At 46.7% G+C, this 12147-nt stretch overlaps 33 non-coding genes and 28 pseudogenes across 33 annotated transcripts; all 61 read right to left on the reverse strand.

Annotated features, from left to right (window-relative positions):
- Positions 1 to 55: 55 nt before the first annotated feature.
- On the reverse strand, positions 56 to 174 carry LOC144416921 (5S ribosomal RNA). Its single transcript, XR_013472814.1, has one exon. It is a non-coding gene; the product is annotated as a 5S ribosomal RNA (ribosomal RNA).
- An 81-nt stretch (positions 175 to 255) lies between these two features.
- On the reverse strand, positions 256 to 374 carry LOC144412648 (5S ribosomal RNA). Its single transcript, XR_013469098.1, has one exon. It is a non-coding gene; the product is annotated as a 5S ribosomal RNA (ribosomal RNA).
- An 81-nt stretch (positions 375 to 455) lies between these two features.
- On the reverse strand, positions 456 to 574 carry LOC144416839 (5S ribosomal RNA). The gene has a single exon (XR_013472732.1). It is a non-coding gene; the product is annotated as a 5S ribosomal RNA (ribosomal RNA).
- Positions 575 to 655: 81 nt separating this feature from the next.
- Positions 656 to 774, reverse strand: LOC144412183 (5S ribosomal RNA; annotated as a pseudogene).
- Positions 775 to 855: 81 nt separating this feature from the next.
- Positions 856 to 964, reverse strand: LOC144412611 (5S ribosomal RNA; annotated as a pseudogene).
- An 81-nt stretch (positions 965 to 1045) lies between these two features.
- LOC144414409 (5S ribosomal RNA) lies at positions 1046 to 1164 on the reverse strand. The gene has a single exon (XR_013470299.1). It is a non-coding gene; the product is annotated as a 5S ribosomal RNA (ribosomal RNA).
- Positions 1165 to 1245: 81 nt separating this feature from the next.
- LOC144417854 (5S ribosomal RNA) lies at positions 1246 to 1364 on the reverse strand (annotated as a pseudogene).
- An 81-nt stretch (positions 1365 to 1445) lies between these two features.
- On the reverse strand, positions 1446 to 1564 carry LOC144416202 (5S ribosomal RNA). Its single transcript, XR_013472096.1, has one exon. It is a non-coding gene; the product is annotated as a 5S ribosomal RNA (ribosomal RNA).
- An 81-nt stretch (positions 1565 to 1645) lies between these two features.
- Positions 1646 to 1764, reverse strand: LOC144415993 (5S ribosomal RNA). The gene has a single exon (XR_013471887.1). It is a non-coding gene; the product is annotated as a 5S ribosomal RNA (ribosomal RNA).
- Positions 1765 to 1845: 81 nt separating this feature from the next.
- Positions 1846 to 1954, reverse strand: LOC144412707 (5S ribosomal RNA; annotated as a pseudogene).
- An 81-nt stretch (positions 1955 to 2035) lies between these two features.
- Positions 2036 to 2154, reverse strand: LOC144415140 (5S ribosomal RNA). Its single transcript, XR_013471032.1, has one exon. It is a non-coding gene; the product is annotated as a 5S ribosomal RNA (ribosomal RNA).
- An 81-nt stretch (positions 2155 to 2235) lies between these two features.
- On the reverse strand, positions 2236 to 2354 carry LOC144412045 (5S ribosomal RNA; annotated as a pseudogene).
- An 81-nt stretch (positions 2355 to 2435) lies between these two features.
- Positions 2436 to 2544, reverse strand: LOC144412719 (5S ribosomal RNA; annotated as a pseudogene).
- An 81-nt stretch (positions 2545 to 2625) lies between these two features.
- LOC144412578 (5S ribosomal RNA) lies at positions 2626 to 2744 on the reverse strand (annotated as a pseudogene).
- Positions 2745 to 2825: 81 nt separating this feature from the next.
- Positions 2826 to 2934, reverse strand: LOC144412894 (5S ribosomal RNA; annotated as a pseudogene).
- An 81-nt stretch (positions 2935 to 3015) lies between these two features.
- On the reverse strand, positions 3016 to 3134 carry LOC144416536 (5S ribosomal RNA). The gene has a single exon (XR_013472429.1). It is a non-coding gene; the product is annotated as a 5S ribosomal RNA (ribosomal RNA).
- An 81-nt stretch (positions 3135 to 3215) lies between these two features.
- Positions 3216 to 3334, reverse strand: LOC144416922 (5S ribosomal RNA). Its single transcript, XR_013472815.1, has one exon. It is a non-coding gene; the product is annotated as a 5S ribosomal RNA (ribosomal RNA).
- Positions 3335 to 3415: 81 nt separating this feature from the next.
- LOC144412659 (5S ribosomal RNA) lies at positions 3416 to 3534 on the reverse strand. The gene has a single exon (XR_013469099.1). It is a non-coding gene; the product is annotated as a 5S ribosomal RNA (ribosomal RNA).
- An 81-nt stretch (positions 3535 to 3615) lies between these two features.
- On the reverse strand, positions 3616 to 3724 carry LOC144412612 (5S ribosomal RNA; annotated as a pseudogene).
- An 81-nt stretch (positions 3725 to 3805) lies between these two features.
- On the reverse strand, positions 3806 to 3924 carry LOC144414420 (5S ribosomal RNA). The gene has a single exon (XR_013470310.1). It is a non-coding gene; the product is annotated as a 5S ribosomal RNA (ribosomal RNA).
- Positions 3925 to 4005: 81 nt separating this feature from the next.
- Positions 4006 to 4124, reverse strand: LOC144417855 (5S ribosomal RNA; annotated as a pseudogene).
- Positions 4125 to 4205: 81 nt separating this feature from the next.
- On the reverse strand, positions 4206 to 4324 carry LOC144414687 (5S ribosomal RNA). Its single transcript, XR_013470576.1, has one exon. It is a non-coding gene; the product is annotated as a 5S ribosomal RNA (ribosomal RNA).
- Positions 4325 to 4405: 81 nt separating this feature from the next.
- Positions 4406 to 4524, reverse strand: LOC144415605 (5S ribosomal RNA). Its single transcript, XR_013471497.1, has one exon. It is a non-coding gene; the product is annotated as a 5S ribosomal RNA (ribosomal RNA).
- An 81-nt stretch (positions 4525 to 4605) lies between these two features.
- Positions 4606 to 4714, reverse strand: LOC144412901 (5S ribosomal RNA; annotated as a pseudogene).
- Positions 4715 to 4795: 81 nt separating this feature from the next.
- Positions 4796 to 4914, reverse strand: LOC144415141 (5S ribosomal RNA). The gene has a single exon (XR_013471033.1). It is a non-coding gene; the product is annotated as a 5S ribosomal RNA (ribosomal RNA).
- An 81-nt stretch (positions 4915 to 4995) lies between these two features.
- Positions 4996 to 5114, reverse strand: LOC144412046 (5S ribosomal RNA; annotated as a pseudogene).
- An 81-nt stretch (positions 5115 to 5195) lies between these two features.
- On the reverse strand, positions 5196 to 5304 carry LOC144412613 (5S ribosomal RNA; annotated as a pseudogene).
- An 81-nt stretch (positions 5305 to 5385) lies between these two features.
- LOC144417457 (5S ribosomal RNA) lies at positions 5386 to 5504 on the reverse strand (annotated as a pseudogene).
- Positions 5505 to 5585: 81 nt separating this feature from the next.
- On the reverse strand, positions 5586 to 5704 carry LOC144417856 (5S ribosomal RNA; annotated as a pseudogene).
- Positions 5705 to 5785: 81 nt separating this feature from the next.
- Positions 5786 to 5904, reverse strand: LOC144414688 (5S ribosomal RNA). The gene has a single exon (XR_013470577.1). It is a non-coding gene; the product is annotated as a 5S ribosomal RNA (ribosomal RNA).
- An 81-nt stretch (positions 5905 to 5985) lies between these two features.
- On the reverse strand, positions 5986 to 6104 carry LOC144415606 (5S ribosomal RNA). Its single transcript, XR_013471498.1, has one exon. It is a non-coding gene; the product is annotated as a 5S ribosomal RNA (ribosomal RNA).
- Positions 6105 to 6185: 81 nt separating this feature from the next.
- LOC144412335 (5S ribosomal RNA) lies at positions 6186 to 6294 on the reverse strand (annotated as a pseudogene).
- Positions 6295 to 6375: 81 nt separating this feature from the next.
- On the reverse strand, positions 6376 to 6494 carry LOC144416016 (5S ribosomal RNA). The gene has a single exon (XR_013471910.1). It is a non-coding gene; the product is annotated as a 5S ribosomal RNA (ribosomal RNA).
- Positions 6495 to 6575: 81 nt separating this feature from the next.
- On the reverse strand, positions 6576 to 6694 carry LOC144412670 (5S ribosomal RNA). Its single transcript, XR_013469100.1, has one exon. It is a non-coding gene; the product is annotated as a 5S ribosomal RNA (ribosomal RNA).
- An 85-nt stretch (positions 6695 to 6779) lies between these two features.
- LOC144418249 (5S ribosomal RNA) lies at positions 6780 to 6898 on the reverse strand (annotated as a pseudogene).
- An 81-nt stretch (positions 6899 to 6979) lies between these two features.
- LOC144416467 (5S ribosomal RNA) lies at positions 6980 to 7098 on the reverse strand. Its single transcript, XR_013472360.1, has one exon. It is a non-coding gene; the product is annotated as a 5S ribosomal RNA (ribosomal RNA).
- Positions 7099 to 7179: 81 nt separating this feature from the next.
- LOC144418250 (5S ribosomal RNA) lies at positions 7180 to 7298 on the reverse strand (annotated as a pseudogene).
- Positions 7299 to 7379: 81 nt separating this feature from the next.
- Positions 7380 to 7498, reverse strand: LOC144418176 (5S ribosomal RNA; annotated as a pseudogene).
- Positions 7499 to 7579: 81 nt separating this feature from the next.
- On the reverse strand, positions 7580 to 7698 carry LOC144412681 (5S ribosomal RNA). Its single transcript, XR_013469101.1, has one exon. It is a non-coding gene; the product is annotated as a 5S ribosomal RNA (ribosomal RNA).
- An 85-nt stretch (positions 7699 to 7783) lies between these two features.
- On the reverse strand, positions 7784 to 7902 carry LOC144418251 (5S ribosomal RNA; annotated as a pseudogene).
- An 81-nt stretch (positions 7903 to 7983) lies between these two features.
- On the reverse strand, positions 7984 to 8102 carry LOC144415978 (5S ribosomal RNA). The gene has a single exon (XR_013471872.1). It is a non-coding gene; the product is annotated as a 5S ribosomal RNA (ribosomal RNA).
- Positions 8103 to 8183: 81 nt separating this feature from the next.
- On the reverse strand, positions 8184 to 8302 carry LOC144418022 (5S ribosomal RNA; annotated as a pseudogene).
- Positions 8303 to 8383: 81 nt separating this feature from the next.
- LOC144418177 (5S ribosomal RNA) lies at positions 8384 to 8502 on the reverse strand (annotated as a pseudogene).
- An 81-nt stretch (positions 8503 to 8583) lies between these two features.
- Positions 8584 to 8702, reverse strand: LOC144412692 (5S ribosomal RNA). Its single transcript, XR_013469102.1, has one exon. It is a non-coding gene; the product is annotated as a 5S ribosomal RNA (ribosomal RNA).
- Positions 8703 to 8783: 81 nt separating this feature from the next.
- On the reverse strand, positions 8784 to 8902 carry LOC144412704 (5S ribosomal RNA). The gene has a single exon (XR_013469103.1). It is a non-coding gene; the product is annotated as a 5S ribosomal RNA (ribosomal RNA).
- Positions 8903 to 8983: 81 nt separating this feature from the next.
- LOC144412715 (5S ribosomal RNA) lies at positions 8984 to 9102 on the reverse strand. The gene has a single exon (XR_013469104.1). It is a non-coding gene; the product is annotated as a 5S ribosomal RNA (ribosomal RNA).
- Positions 9103 to 9183: 81 nt separating this feature from the next.
- Positions 9184 to 9302, reverse strand: LOC144412726 (5S ribosomal RNA). Its single transcript, XR_013469105.1, has one exon. It is a non-coding gene; the product is annotated as a 5S ribosomal RNA (ribosomal RNA).
- Positions 9303 to 9383: 81 nt separating this feature from the next.
- LOC144412737 (5S ribosomal RNA) lies at positions 9384 to 9502 on the reverse strand. The gene has a single exon (XR_013469106.1). It is a non-coding gene; the product is annotated as a 5S ribosomal RNA (ribosomal RNA).
- Positions 9503 to 9583: 81 nt separating this feature from the next.
- On the reverse strand, positions 9584 to 9702 carry LOC144412748 (5S ribosomal RNA). The gene has a single exon (XR_013469107.1). It is a non-coding gene; the product is annotated as a 5S ribosomal RNA (ribosomal RNA).
- Positions 9703 to 9783: 81 nt separating this feature from the next.
- LOC144412492 (5S ribosomal RNA) lies at positions 9784 to 9902 on the reverse strand (annotated as a pseudogene).
- Positions 9903 to 9983: 81 nt separating this feature from the next.
- On the reverse strand, positions 9984 to 10092 carry LOC144412900 (5S ribosomal RNA; annotated as a pseudogene).
- Positions 10093 to 10173: 81 nt separating this feature from the next.
- On the reverse strand, positions 10174 to 10292 carry LOC144414604 (5S ribosomal RNA). The gene has a single exon (XR_013470493.1). It is a non-coding gene; the product is annotated as a 5S ribosomal RNA (ribosomal RNA).
- An 81-nt stretch (positions 10293 to 10373) lies between these two features.
- Positions 10374 to 10492, reverse strand: LOC144412128 (5S ribosomal RNA; annotated as a pseudogene).
- An 81-nt stretch (positions 10493 to 10573) lies between these two features.
- On the reverse strand, positions 10574 to 10692 carry LOC144414426 (5S ribosomal RNA). Its single transcript, XR_013470316.1, has one exon. It is a non-coding gene; the product is annotated as a 5S ribosomal RNA (ribosomal RNA).
- Positions 10693 to 10773: 81 nt separating this feature from the next.
- LOC144412760 (5S ribosomal RNA) lies at positions 10774 to 10892 on the reverse strand. The gene has a single exon (XR_013469109.1). It is a non-coding gene; the product is annotated as a 5S ribosomal RNA (ribosomal RNA).
- An 81-nt stretch (positions 10893 to 10973) lies between these two features.
- On the reverse strand, positions 10974 to 11092 carry LOC144414823 (5S ribosomal RNA). The gene has a single exon (XR_013470713.1). It is a non-coding gene; the product is annotated as a 5S ribosomal RNA (ribosomal RNA).
- An 81-nt stretch (positions 11093 to 11173) lies between these two features.
- Positions 11174 to 11292, reverse strand: LOC144415726 (5S ribosomal RNA). Its single transcript, XR_013471619.1, has one exon. It is a non-coding gene; the product is annotated as a 5S ribosomal RNA (ribosomal RNA).
- An 81-nt stretch (positions 11293 to 11373) lies between these two features.
- LOC144412640 (5S ribosomal RNA) lies at positions 11374 to 11492 on the reverse strand (annotated as a pseudogene).
- An 81-nt stretch (positions 11493 to 11573) lies between these two features.
- Positions 11574 to 11682, reverse strand: LOC144413096 (5S ribosomal RNA; annotated as a pseudogene).
- An 81-nt stretch (positions 11683 to 11763) lies between these two features.
- Positions 11764 to 11882, reverse strand: LOC144416533 (5S ribosomal RNA). Its single transcript, XR_013472426.1, has one exon. It is a non-coding gene; the product is annotated as a 5S ribosomal RNA (ribosomal RNA).
- An 81-nt stretch (positions 11883 to 11963) lies between these two features.
- LOC144418064 (5S ribosomal RNA) lies at positions 11964 to 12082 on the reverse strand (annotated as a pseudogene).
- Between the last annotated feature and the right edge of the window lie 65 nt (positions 12083 to 12147).

The raw sequence follows: 12147 nt of genomic DNA on the forward strand, positions 1-12147 counted from the left end.
TTGTATTTTGCAGTTGTTGTAAAACAGAGCAAAATCGAATGAAACGGCGACGAAAAGCCTACGACACTCGGTATTCCCAGCCTGTCACCCATGCAAGTACTAACCGAGCCCGACATTGCTTAACTTCCGAGATCGAACGAGATCGGGTGCATTCAACGTGGTATGGTTGTAGGCGATAAAGTAGTAGTCTATTCGGCTATTTGTATTTCGCAGTTGTTGGAAAACAGAGCAAAATCGAATGAACCGGCGACAAAAAGCCTACGACACTCGGTATTCCCAGCCGGTCACCCATGCAAGTACTAACCGAGCCCGACATTGCTTAACTTCCGAGATCGAACGAGATCGGGTGCATTCAACGTGGTATGGTTGTAGGCGATAAAGTAGTAGTCTATTCGGCTATTTGTATTTCGCAGTTGTTGGAAAACAGAGCAAAATCGAATGAAACGGCGACGAAAAGCCTACGACACTCGGTATTCCCAGCCGGTCACCCATGCAAGTACTAACCGAGCCCGACATTGCTTAACACCCGAGATCGAACGAGATCGGGTGCATTCAACGTGGTATGGTTGTAGGCGATAAAGTAGTAGTCTATTCGGCTATTTGTATTTCGCAGTTGTTGGAAAACAGAGCAAAATCGAATGAAACGGCGACGAAAAGCCTACGACACTCGGTATTCCCAGCCGGTCACCCATGCAAGTACTAACCGAGCCTGACATTGCTTAACTTCCGAGATCAAACGATAACGGGTGCATTCAACGTGGTATGGTTGTAGGCGATAAAGTAGTAGTCTATTCGGCTATTTGTATTTCGCAGTTGTTGGAAAACAGAGCAAAATCGAATGAAACGGCGACAAAAAGCCTACGACACTCGGTATTCCCAGCCGGTCACCCATGCAAGTACTAACCGAGCCCGTCATTGCTTAACTTCCGAGATCGAGTGCATTCAACGTGGTATGGTTGTAGGCGATAAAGTAGTAGTCTATTCGGCTATTTGTATTTCGCAGTTGTTGGAAAACAGAGCAAAATCGAATGAAACGGCGACGAAAAGCCTACGACACTCGGTATTCCCAGCAGGTCACCCATGCAAGTACTAACCGAGCCCGACATTGCTTAACTTCCGAGATCGAACGAGATCGGGTGCATTCAACGTGGTATGGTTGTAGGCGATAAAGTAGTAGTCTATTCGGCTATTTGTATTTCGCAGTTGTTGGAAAACAGAGCAAAATCGAATGAAACGGCGACGAAAAGCCTACGACACTCGGTATTCCCAGCCGGTCACCCATGCAAGTACTAACCGAGCCCGACATTGCTTAACTTCCGAGATCGAACGATAACGGGTGCATTCAACGTGGTATGGTTGTAGGCGATAAAGTAGTAGTGTATTCGGCTATTTGTATTTCGCAGTTGTTGGAAAACAGAGCAAAATCGAATGAAACGGCGAAGAAAAGCCTACGACACTCGGTATTCCCAGCCGGTCACCCATGCAAGTACTAACCGAGCCCGACATTGCTTAACTTCCGAGATCGAACGAGATCGGGTGCATTCAACGTGGTCTGGCTGTAGGCAATTAAACAGTAGTCTATTCGGCTATTTGTATTTCGCAGTTGTTGGAAAACAGAGCAAAATCGAACGAAACGGCGACGAAAAGCCTACGACACTCGGTATTCCCAGCCGGTCACCCATGCGAGTACTAACCGAGCCCGACATTGCTTAACATCCGAGATCGAACGAGATCGGGTGCATTCAACGTGGTATGGTTGTAGGCGATAAAGTAGTAGTCTATTCGGCTATTTGTATTTCGCAGTTGTTGGAAAACAGAGCAAAATCGAATGAAACGGCGACAAAAAGCCTACGACACTCGGTATTCCCAGCCGGTCACCCATGCAAGTACTAACCGAGCCCGACATTGCTTTACTTCCGAGATCGAGTGCATTCAACGTGGTATGGTTGTAGGCGATAAATTAGTAGTCTATTCGGCTATTTGTATTTCGCAGTTGTTGGAAAACAGAGCAAAATCGAATGAAACGGCGATGAAAAGCCTACGACACTCGGTATTCCCAGCCGGTCACCCATGCAAGTACTAACCGAGCCCGACATTGCTTAACTCCCGAGATCGAACGAGATCGGGTGCATTCAACGTGGTATGGTTGTAGGCGATAAAGTAGTAGTCTATTCGGCTATTTGTATTTCGCAGTTGTTGGAAAACAGAGCAAAATCGAATGAAACGGCGACGAAAAGCCTACGACACTCGGTATTCCCAGCCGGTCACCCATGCAAGTACTAACCGAGCCTGACATTGCTTAACTTCCGAGATCGAACGATAACGGGTGCATTCAACGTGGTATGGTTGTAGGCGATAAAGTAGTAGTCTATTCGGCTATTTGTATTTCGCAGTTGTTGGAAAACAGAGCAAAATCGAATGAAACGGCGACAAAAAGCCTACGACACTCGGTATTCCCAGCCGGTCACCCATGCAAGTACTAATCGAGCCCGTCATTGCTTAACTTCCGAGATCGAGTGCATTCAACGTGGTATGGTTGTAGGCGATAAAGTAGTAGTCTATTCGGCTATTTGTATTTCGCAGTTGTTGGAAAACAGAGCAAAATCGAATAAAACGGCCATGAAAAGCCTACGACACTCGGTATTCCCAGCCGGTCACCCATGCAAGTACTAACCGAGCCTGACATTGCTTAACTTCCGAGATCGAACGATAACGGGTGCATTTAACGTGGTATGGTTGTAGGCGATAAAGCAGTAGTCTATTCGGCTATTTGTATTTCGCAGTTGTTGGAAAACAGAGCAAAATCGAATGAAACGGCGACAAAAAGCCTACGACACTCGGTATTCCCAGCCGGTCACCCATGCAAGTACTAACCGAGCCCGACATTGCTTAACTTCCGAGATCTAGTGCATTCAACGTGGTATGGTTGTAGGCAATAAAGTAGTAGTCTATTCGGCTATTTGTATTTCGCAGTTGTTGGAAAACAGAGCAAAATCGAATGAAACGGCGACGAAAAGCCTACGACACTCGGTATTCCCAGCCGGTCACCCATGCAAGTACTAACCGAGCCCGACATTGCTTAAGTTCCGAGATCGAACGAGATCGGGTGCATTCAACGTGGTATGGTTGTAGGCGATAAAGTAGTAGTCTATTCGGCTATTTGTATTTCGCAGTTGTTGTAAAACAGAGCAAAATCGAATGAAACGGCGACGAAAAGCCTACGACACTCGGTATTCCCAGCCTGTCACCCATGCAAGTACTAACCGAGCCCGACATTGCTTAACTTCCGAGATCGAACGAGATCGGGTGCATTCAACGTGGTATGGTTGTAGGCGATAAAGTAGTAGTCTATTCGGCTATTTGTATTTCGCAGTTGTTGGAAAACAGAGCAAAATCGAATGAAACGGCGACAAAAAGCCTACGACACTCGGTATTCCCAGCCGGTCACCCATGCAAGTACTAACCGAGCCCGACATTGCTTAACTTCCGAGATCGAACGAGATCGGGTGCATTCAACGTGGTATGGTTGTAGGCGATAAAGTAGTAGTCTATTCGGCTATTTGTATTTCGCAGTTGTTGGAAAACAGAGCAAAATCGAATGAAACGGCGACAAAAAGCCTACGACACTCGGTATTCCCAGCCGGTCACCCATGCAAGTACTAACCGAGCCCGTCATTGCTTAACTTCCGAGATCGAGTGCATTCAACGTGGTATGGTTGTAGGCAATAAAGTAGTAGTCTATTCGGCTATTTGTATTTCGCAGTTGTTGGAAAACAGAGCAAAATCGAATGAAACGGCGACGAAAAGCCTACGACACTCGGTATTCCCAGCAGGTCACCCATGCAAGTACTAACCGAGCCCGACATTGCTTAACTTCCGAGATCGAACGAGATCGGGTGCATTCAACGTGGTATGGTTGTAGGCGATAAAGTAGTAGTCTATTCGGCTATTTGTATTTCGCAGTTGTTGGAAAACAGAGCAAAATCGAATGAAACGGCGACGAAAAGCCTACGACACTCGGTATTCCCAGCCGGTCACCCATGCAAGTACTAACCGAGCCCGACATTGCTTAACTTCCGAGATCGAACGATAACGGGTGCATTCAACGTGGTATGGTTGTAGGCGATAAAGTAGTAGTGTATTCGGCTATTTGTATTTCGCAGTTGTTGGAAAACAGAGCAAAATCGAATGAAACGGCGAAGAAAAGCCTACGACACTCGGTATTCCCAGCCGGTCACCCATGCAAGTACTAACCGAGCCCGACATTGCTTAACTTCCGAGATCGAACGAGATCGGGTGCATTCAACGTGGTATGGCTGTAGGCAATTAAACAGTAGTCTATTCGGCTATTTGTATTTCGCAGTTGTTGGAAAACAGAGCAAAATCGAACGAAACGGCGACGAAAAGCCTACGACACTCGGTATTCCCAGCCGGTCACCCATGCAAGTACTAACCGAGCCCGACATTGCTTAACATCCGAGATCGAACGAGATCGGGTGCATTCAACGTGGTATGGTTGTAGGCGATAAAGTAGTAGTCTATTCGGCTATTTGTATTTCGCAGTTGTTGGAAAACAGAGCAAAATCGAATGAAACGGCGACAAAAAGCCTACGACACTCGGTATGCCCAGCCGGTCACCCATGCAAGTACTAACCGAGCCCGACATTGCTTAACTTCCGAGATCGAGTGCATTCAACGTGGTATGGTTGTAGGCGATAAAGTAGTAGTCTATTCGGCTATTTGTATTTCGCAGTTGTTGGAAAACAGAGCAAAATCGAATGAAACGGCGATGAAAAGCCTACGACACTCGGTATTCCCAGCCGGTCACCCATGCAAGTACTAACCGAGCCCGACATTGCTTAACTCCCGAGATCGAACGAGATCGGGTGCATTCAACGTGGTATGGTTGTAGGCGATAAAGTAGTAGTCTATTCGGCTATTTGTATTTCGCAGTTGTTGGAAAACAGAGCAAAATCGAATGAAACGGCGACGAAAAGCCTACGACACTCGGTATTCCCAGCCGGTCACCCATGCAAGTACTAACCGAGCCTGACATTGCTTAACTTCCGAGATCGAACGATAACGGGTGCATTCAACGTGGTATGGTTGTAGGCGATAAAGTAGTAGTCTATTCGGCTATTTGTATTTCGCAGTTGTTGGAAAACAGAGCAAAATCGAATGAAACGGCGACAAAAAGCCTACGACACTCGGTATTCCCAGCCGGTCACCCATGCAAGTACTAACCGAGCCCGTCATTGCTTAACTTCCGAGATCGAGTGCATTCAACGTGGTATGGTTGTAGGCGATAAAGTAGTAGTCTATTCGGCTATTTGTATTTCGCAGTTGTTGGAAAACAGAGCAAAATCGAATGAAACGGCGACGAAAAGCCTACGACACTCGGTATTCCCAGCAGGTCACCCATGCAAGTACTAACCGAACCCGACATTGCTTAACTTCCGGGATCGAACGAGATCGGGTGCATTCAACGTGGTATGATTGTAGGCGATAAAGTAGTAGTCTATTCGGCTATTTGTATTTCGCAGTTGTTGGAAAACAGAGCAAAATCGAATGAAACGGCGACGAAAAGCCTACGACACTCGGTATTCCCAGCCGGTCACCCATGCAAGTACTAACCGAGCCCGACATTGCTTAACTTCCGAGATCGAACGATAACGGGTGCATTCAACGTGGTATGGTTGTAGGCGATAAAGTAGTAGTGTATTCGGCTATTTGTATTTCGCAGTTGTTGGAAAACAGAGCAAAATCGAATGAAACGGCGAAGAAAAGCCTACGACACTCGGTATTCCCAGCCGGTCACCCATGCAAGTACTAACCGAGCCCGACATTGCTTAACTTCCGAGATCGAACGAGATCGGGTGCATTCAACGTGGTATGGCTGTAGGCAATTAAACAGTAGTCTATTCGGCCATTTGTATTTCGCAGTTGTTGGAAAACAGAGCAAAATCGAACGAAACGGCGACGAAAAGCCTACGACACTCGGTATTCCCAGCCGGTCACCCATGCAAGTACTAACCGAGCCCGACATTGCTTAACATCCGAGATCGAACGAGATCGGGTGCATTCAACGTGGTATGGTTGTAGGCGATAAAGTAGTAGTCTATTCGGCTATTTGTATTTCGCAGTTGTTGGAAAACAGAGCAAAATCGAATGAAACGGCGACAAAAAGCCTACGACACTCGGTATTCCCAGCCGGTCACCCATGCAAGTACTAACCGAGCCCGACATTGCTTAACTTCCGAGATCGAGTGCATTCAACGTGGTATGGTTGTAGGCGATAAAGTAGTAGTCTATTCGGCTATTTGTATTTCGCAGTTGTTGGAAAACAGAGCAAAATCGAATGAAACGGCGAAGAAAAGCCTACGACACTCGGTATTCCCAGCCGGTCACCCATGCAAGTACTAACCGAGCCCGACATTGCTTAACTTCCGAGATCGAACGAGATCGGGTGCATTCAACGTGGTATGTTTGTAGGCGATAAAGTAGTAGTCTATTCGGCTATTTGTATTTCGCAGTTGTTGGAAAACAGAGCAAAATCGAATGAAACGGCGACGAAAAGCCTACGACACTCGGTATTCCCAGCCGGTCACCCATGCAAGTACTAACCGAGCCCGACATTGCTTAACTTCCGAGATCGAACGAGATCGGGTGCATTCAACGTGGTATGGTTGTAGGCGATAAAGTAGTAGTCTATTCGGCTATTTGTATTTCGCAGTTGTTGGAAAACAGAGCAAAAACGAATGGAACGGCGACGAAAAAAAAGCCTACGACACTCGGTATTCCTAGCCGGTCACCCATGCAAGTACTAACCGAGCACGACATTGCTTAACTTCCGAGATCGAAAGAGATCGGGTGCATTCACCGTGGTATGGTTGTAGGCTATAAAGTAGTAGTCTATTCGGCTATTGGTATTTCCCAGTTGTTAGAAAACAGAGCAAAATCGAATGAAACGGCGACGAAAAGCCTACGACACTCGGTATTCCCAGCCGGTCACCCATGCAAGTACTAGCCAAGCCCGACATTGCATAACTTCCGAGATCGAACGAGATCGGGTGCATTCAACGTGGTATGGTTGTAGGCGATAAAGTAGTAGTCTATTCGGCTATTTGTATTTCGCAGTTGTTGGAAAACAGAGCAAAATCGAATGAAACGGCCACGAAAAGCCTACGACACTCGGTATTCCTAGCCGGTCACCCATGCAAGTACTAACCGAGCACGACATTGCTTAACTTCCGAGATCGAAAGAGATCGGGTGCATTCACCGTGGTATGGTTGTAGGCTATAAAGTAGTAGTCTATTCGGCTATTTGTATTTCCCAGTTGTTAGAAAACAGAGCAAAATCGAATGAAACGGCGACGAAAAGCCTACGACACTCGGTATTCCCAGCCGGTCACCCATGCAAGTACTAACCAAGCCCGACATTGCATAACTTCCGAGATCGAACAAGATCGGGTGCATTCAACGTGGTATGCTTGTAGGCGATAAAGTAGTAGTCTATTCGGCTATTTGTATTTCGCAATTGTTAGAAAACAGAGCAAAATCGAATGAAACGGCGACGAAAAGCCTACGACACTCGGTATTCCCAGCCGGTCACCCATGCAAGTACTAACCGAGCCCGACATTGCTTAACTTCCGAGATCGAACGAGATCGGGTGCATTCAACGTGGTATGGTTGTAGGCGATAAAGTAGTAGTCTATTCGGCTATTTGTATTTCGCAGTTGTTGGAAAACAGAGCAAAAACGAATGGAACGGCGACGAAAAAAAAGCCTACGACACTCGGTATTCCTAGCCGGTCACCCATGCAAGTACTAACCGAGCACGACATTGCTTAACTTCCGAGATCGAAAGAGATCGGGTGCATTCACCGTGGTATGGTTGTAGGCTATAAAGTAGTAGTCTATTCGGCTATTTGTATTTCCCAGTTGTTAGAAAACAGAGCAAAATCGAATGAAACGGCGACGAAAAGCCTACGACACTCGGTATTCCCAGCCGGTCACCCATGCAAGTACTAACCAAGCCCGACATTGCATAACTTCCGAGATCGAACGAGATCGGGTGCATTCAACGTGGTATGGTTGTAGGCGATAAAGTAGTAGTCTATTCGGCTATTTGTATTTCGCAGTTGTTGGAAAACAGAGCAAAATCGAATGAAACGGCCACGAAAAGCCTACGACACTCGGTATTCCTAGCCGGTCACCCATGCAAGTACTAACCGAGCACGACATTGCTTAACTTCCGAGATCGAAAGAGATCGGGTGCATTCACTGTGGTATGGTTGTAGGCTATAAAGTAGTAGTCTATTCGGCTATTTGTATTTCCCAGTTGTTAGAAAACAGAGCAAAATCGAATGAAACGGCAACGAAAAGCCTACGACACTCGGTATTCCCAGCCGGTCACCCATGCAAGTACTAACCAAGCCCGACATTGCATAACTTCCGAGATCGAACAAGATCGGGTGCATTCAACGTGGTATGCTTGTAGGCGATAAAGTAGTAGTCTATTCGGCTATTTGTATTTCGCAATTGTTAGAAAACAGAGCAAAATCGAATGAAACGGCGACGAAAAGCCTACGACACTCGGTATTCCCAGCCGGTCACCCATGCAAGTACTAACCGAGCCCGACATTGCTTAACTTCCGAGATCGAACGAGATCGGGTGCATTCAACGTGGTATGGTTGTAGGCGGTAAAGCAGTAGTCTATTCGGCTATTTGTATTTCGCAGTTGTTGGAAAACAGAGCAAAATCGAATGAAACGGCGACAAAAAGCCTACGACACTCGGTATTCCCAGCCGGTCACCCATGCAAGTACTAACCGAGCCCGACATTGCTTAACTTCCGAGATCGAACGAGATCGGGTGCATTCAACGTGGTATGGTTGTAGGCAATTGAACAGTAGTCTATTCGGCTATTTGTATTTCGCAGTTGTTGGAAAACAGAGCAAAATCGAACGAAACGGCGACGAAAAGCCTACGACACTCGGTATTCCCAGCCGGTCACCCATGCAAGTACTAACCGAGCCCGACATTGCTTAACTTCCGAGATCGAACGAGATCGGGTGCATTCAACGTGGTATGGTTGTAGGCGATAAAGTAGTAGTCTATTCGGCTATTTGTATTTCGCATTTGTTGGAAAACAGAGCAAAATCGAATGAAACGGCGACGAAAAGCCTACGACACTCGGTATTCCCAGCCGGTCACCCATGCAAGTACTAACCGAGCCCGACATTGCTTAACTTCCGAGATCGAACGAGATCGGGTGCATTCAACGTGGTATGGTTGTAGGCAATAAAGTAGTAGTCTATTCGGCTATTTGTATTTCGCAGTTGTTGGAAAACAGAGCAAAATCGAATGAAACGGCGACGAAAAGCCTACGACACTCGGTATTCCCAGCCGGTCACCCATGCAAGTACTAACCGAGCCCGACATTGCTTAACTTCCGAGATCGAACGAGATCGGGTGCATTCAACGTGGTATGGTTGTAGGCGATAAAGTAGTAGTCTATTCGGCTATTTGTATTTCGCAGTTGTTGGAAAACAGAGCAAAATCGAATGAAACGGCGACGAAAAGCCTACGACACTCGGTATTCCCAGCCGGTCACCCATGCAAGTACTAACCGAGCCCGACATTGCTTAACTTCCGAGATCGAACGAGATCGGGTGCATTCAACGTGGTATGGTTGTAGGCGATAAAGTAGTAGTCTATTCGGCTATTTGTATTTCGCAGTTGTTGGAAAACAGAGCAAAATCGAATGAAACGGCGACGAAAAGCCTACGACACTCGGTATTCCCAGCCGGTCACCCATGCAAGTACTAACCGAGCCTGACATTGCTTAACTTTCGAGATCGAACGATAACGGGTGCATTCAACGTGGTATGGTTGTAGGCGATAAAGTAGTAGTCTATTCGGCTATTTGTATTTCGCAGTTGTTGGGAAACAGAGCAAAATCGAATGAAACGGCGACAAAAAGCCTACGACACTCGGTATTCCCAGCCGGTCACCCATGCAAGTACTAACCGAGCCCGACATTGCTTAACTTCCGGGATCGAGTGCATTCAACGTGGTATGGTTGTAGGCGATAAAGTAGTAGTCTATTCGGCTATTTGTATTTCACAGTTGTTGGAAAACAGAGCAAAATCGAATGAAACGGCGACGAAAAGCCCACGACACTCGGTATTCCCAGCAGGTCACCCATGCAAGTACTAACCGAGCCCGACATTGCTTAACTTCCGAGATCGAACGAGATCGGGTGCATTCAACGTGGTATGGTTGTAGGCGATAAAGTAGTAGTCTATTCGGCTATTTGTATTTCGCAGTTGTTGGAAAACAGAGCAAAATCGAATGAAACGGCGACGAAAAGCCTACGACACTCGGTATTCCCAGCCGGTCACCCATGCAAGTAATAACCGAGCCCGACATTGCTTAACTTCCGAGATCGAACGATAACGGGTGCATTCAACGTGGTATGGTTGTAGGCGATAAAGTAGTAGTGTATTCGGCTATTTGTATTTCGCAGTTGTTGGAAAACAGAGCAAAATCGAATGAAACGGCGACAAAAAGCCTACGACACTCGGTATTCTCAGCTGGTCACCCATGCAAGTACTAACCGAGCCCGACATTGCTTAACTTCCGAGATCGAACGAGATCGGGTGCATTCAACGTGGTATGGTTGTAGGCGATAAAGTAGTAGTCTATTCGGCTATTTGTATTTCGCAGTTGTTGGAAAACAGAGCAAAATCGAATGAAACGGCGACGAAAAGCCTACGACACTCGGTATTCCCAGCCGGTCACCCATGCAAGTACTAACCGAGCCCGACATTGCTTAACTTCCGAGATCGAACGAGATCGGGTGCATTCAACGTGGTATGGTTGTAGGCGATAAAGTAGTAGTCTATTCGGCTATTTGTATTTCGCAGTTGTTGGAAAACAGAGCAAAATCGAATGAAACGGCGACAAAAAGCCTACGACACTCGGTATTCCCAGCCGGTTACCCATGCAAGTACTAACCGAGCCCGACATTGCTTAACTTCCGAGATCGAACGAGATCGGGTGCATTCAACGTGGTATGGTTGTAGGCGATAAAGTAGTAGTCTATTCGGCTATTTGTATTTCGCAGTTGTTGGAAAACAGAGCAAAATTGAATGAAACGGCGACGAAAAGCCTACGACACACGGTATTCCCAGCCGGTCACCCACGCAAGTACTAACCGAGCCCGACATTGCTTAACTTCCGAGATCGAACGAGATCGGGTGCATTCAACGTGGTATGGTTGTAGGCGATAAAGTAGTAGTCTATTCGGCTATTTGTATTTCGCAGTTGTTGGAAAACAGAGCAAAATCGAATGAAACGGCGACGATAAGCCTGCGACACTCGGTATTCCCAGCCGGTCACCCATGCAAGTACTAACCGAGCCTGACATTGCTTAACTTCCGAGATCGAACGATAACGGGTGCATTCAACGTGGTATGGTTGTAGGCGATAAAGTAGTAGTCTATTCGGCTATTTGTATTTCGCAGTTGTTGATAAACAGAGCAAAATCGAATGAAACGGCGACAAGAAGCCTACGACAGTCGGTATTCCCAGCCGGTCACCCATGCAAGTACTAACCGAGCCCGACAATGCTTAACTCCCGAGATCGAGTGCATTCAACGTGGTATGGTTGTAGGCGATAAAGTAGTAGTCTATTCGGCTATTTGTATTTCGCAGTTGTTGGAAAACAGAGCAAAATCGAATGAAACGGCGACGAAAAGCCTACGACACTCGGTATTCCCAGCAGGTCACCCATGCAAGTACTAACCGAACCCGACATTGCTTAACTTCCGAGATCGAACGAGATCGGGTGCATTCAACGTGGTTTGGTTGTAGGCGATAAAGTAGTAGTCTATTCGGCTATTTGTATTTCGCAGTTGTTGGAAAACAGAGCAAAATCGAATGAAACGGCGACGAAAAGCCTACGACACTCGGTATTCCCAGCCGGTCACCCATGCAAGAACTAACCGAGCCCGACATTGCTTAACTTCCGTGATCGAACGATAACGGGTGCATTCAACGTGGTATGGTTGTAGGCGATAAAGTAGTAGTGTATTCGGCTATTTGTATTTCGCAGTTGTTGGAAAACAGAGCAAAATCGAA

Source organism: Styela clava, chromosome 15 (assembly GCF_964204865.1).
Source record: "Styela clava chromosome 15, kaStyClav1.hap1.2, whole genome shotgun sequence".
Taxonomy (NCBI): domain Eukaryota; kingdom Metazoa; phylum Chordata; class Ascidiacea; order Stolidobranchia; family Styelidae; genus Styela; species Styela clava.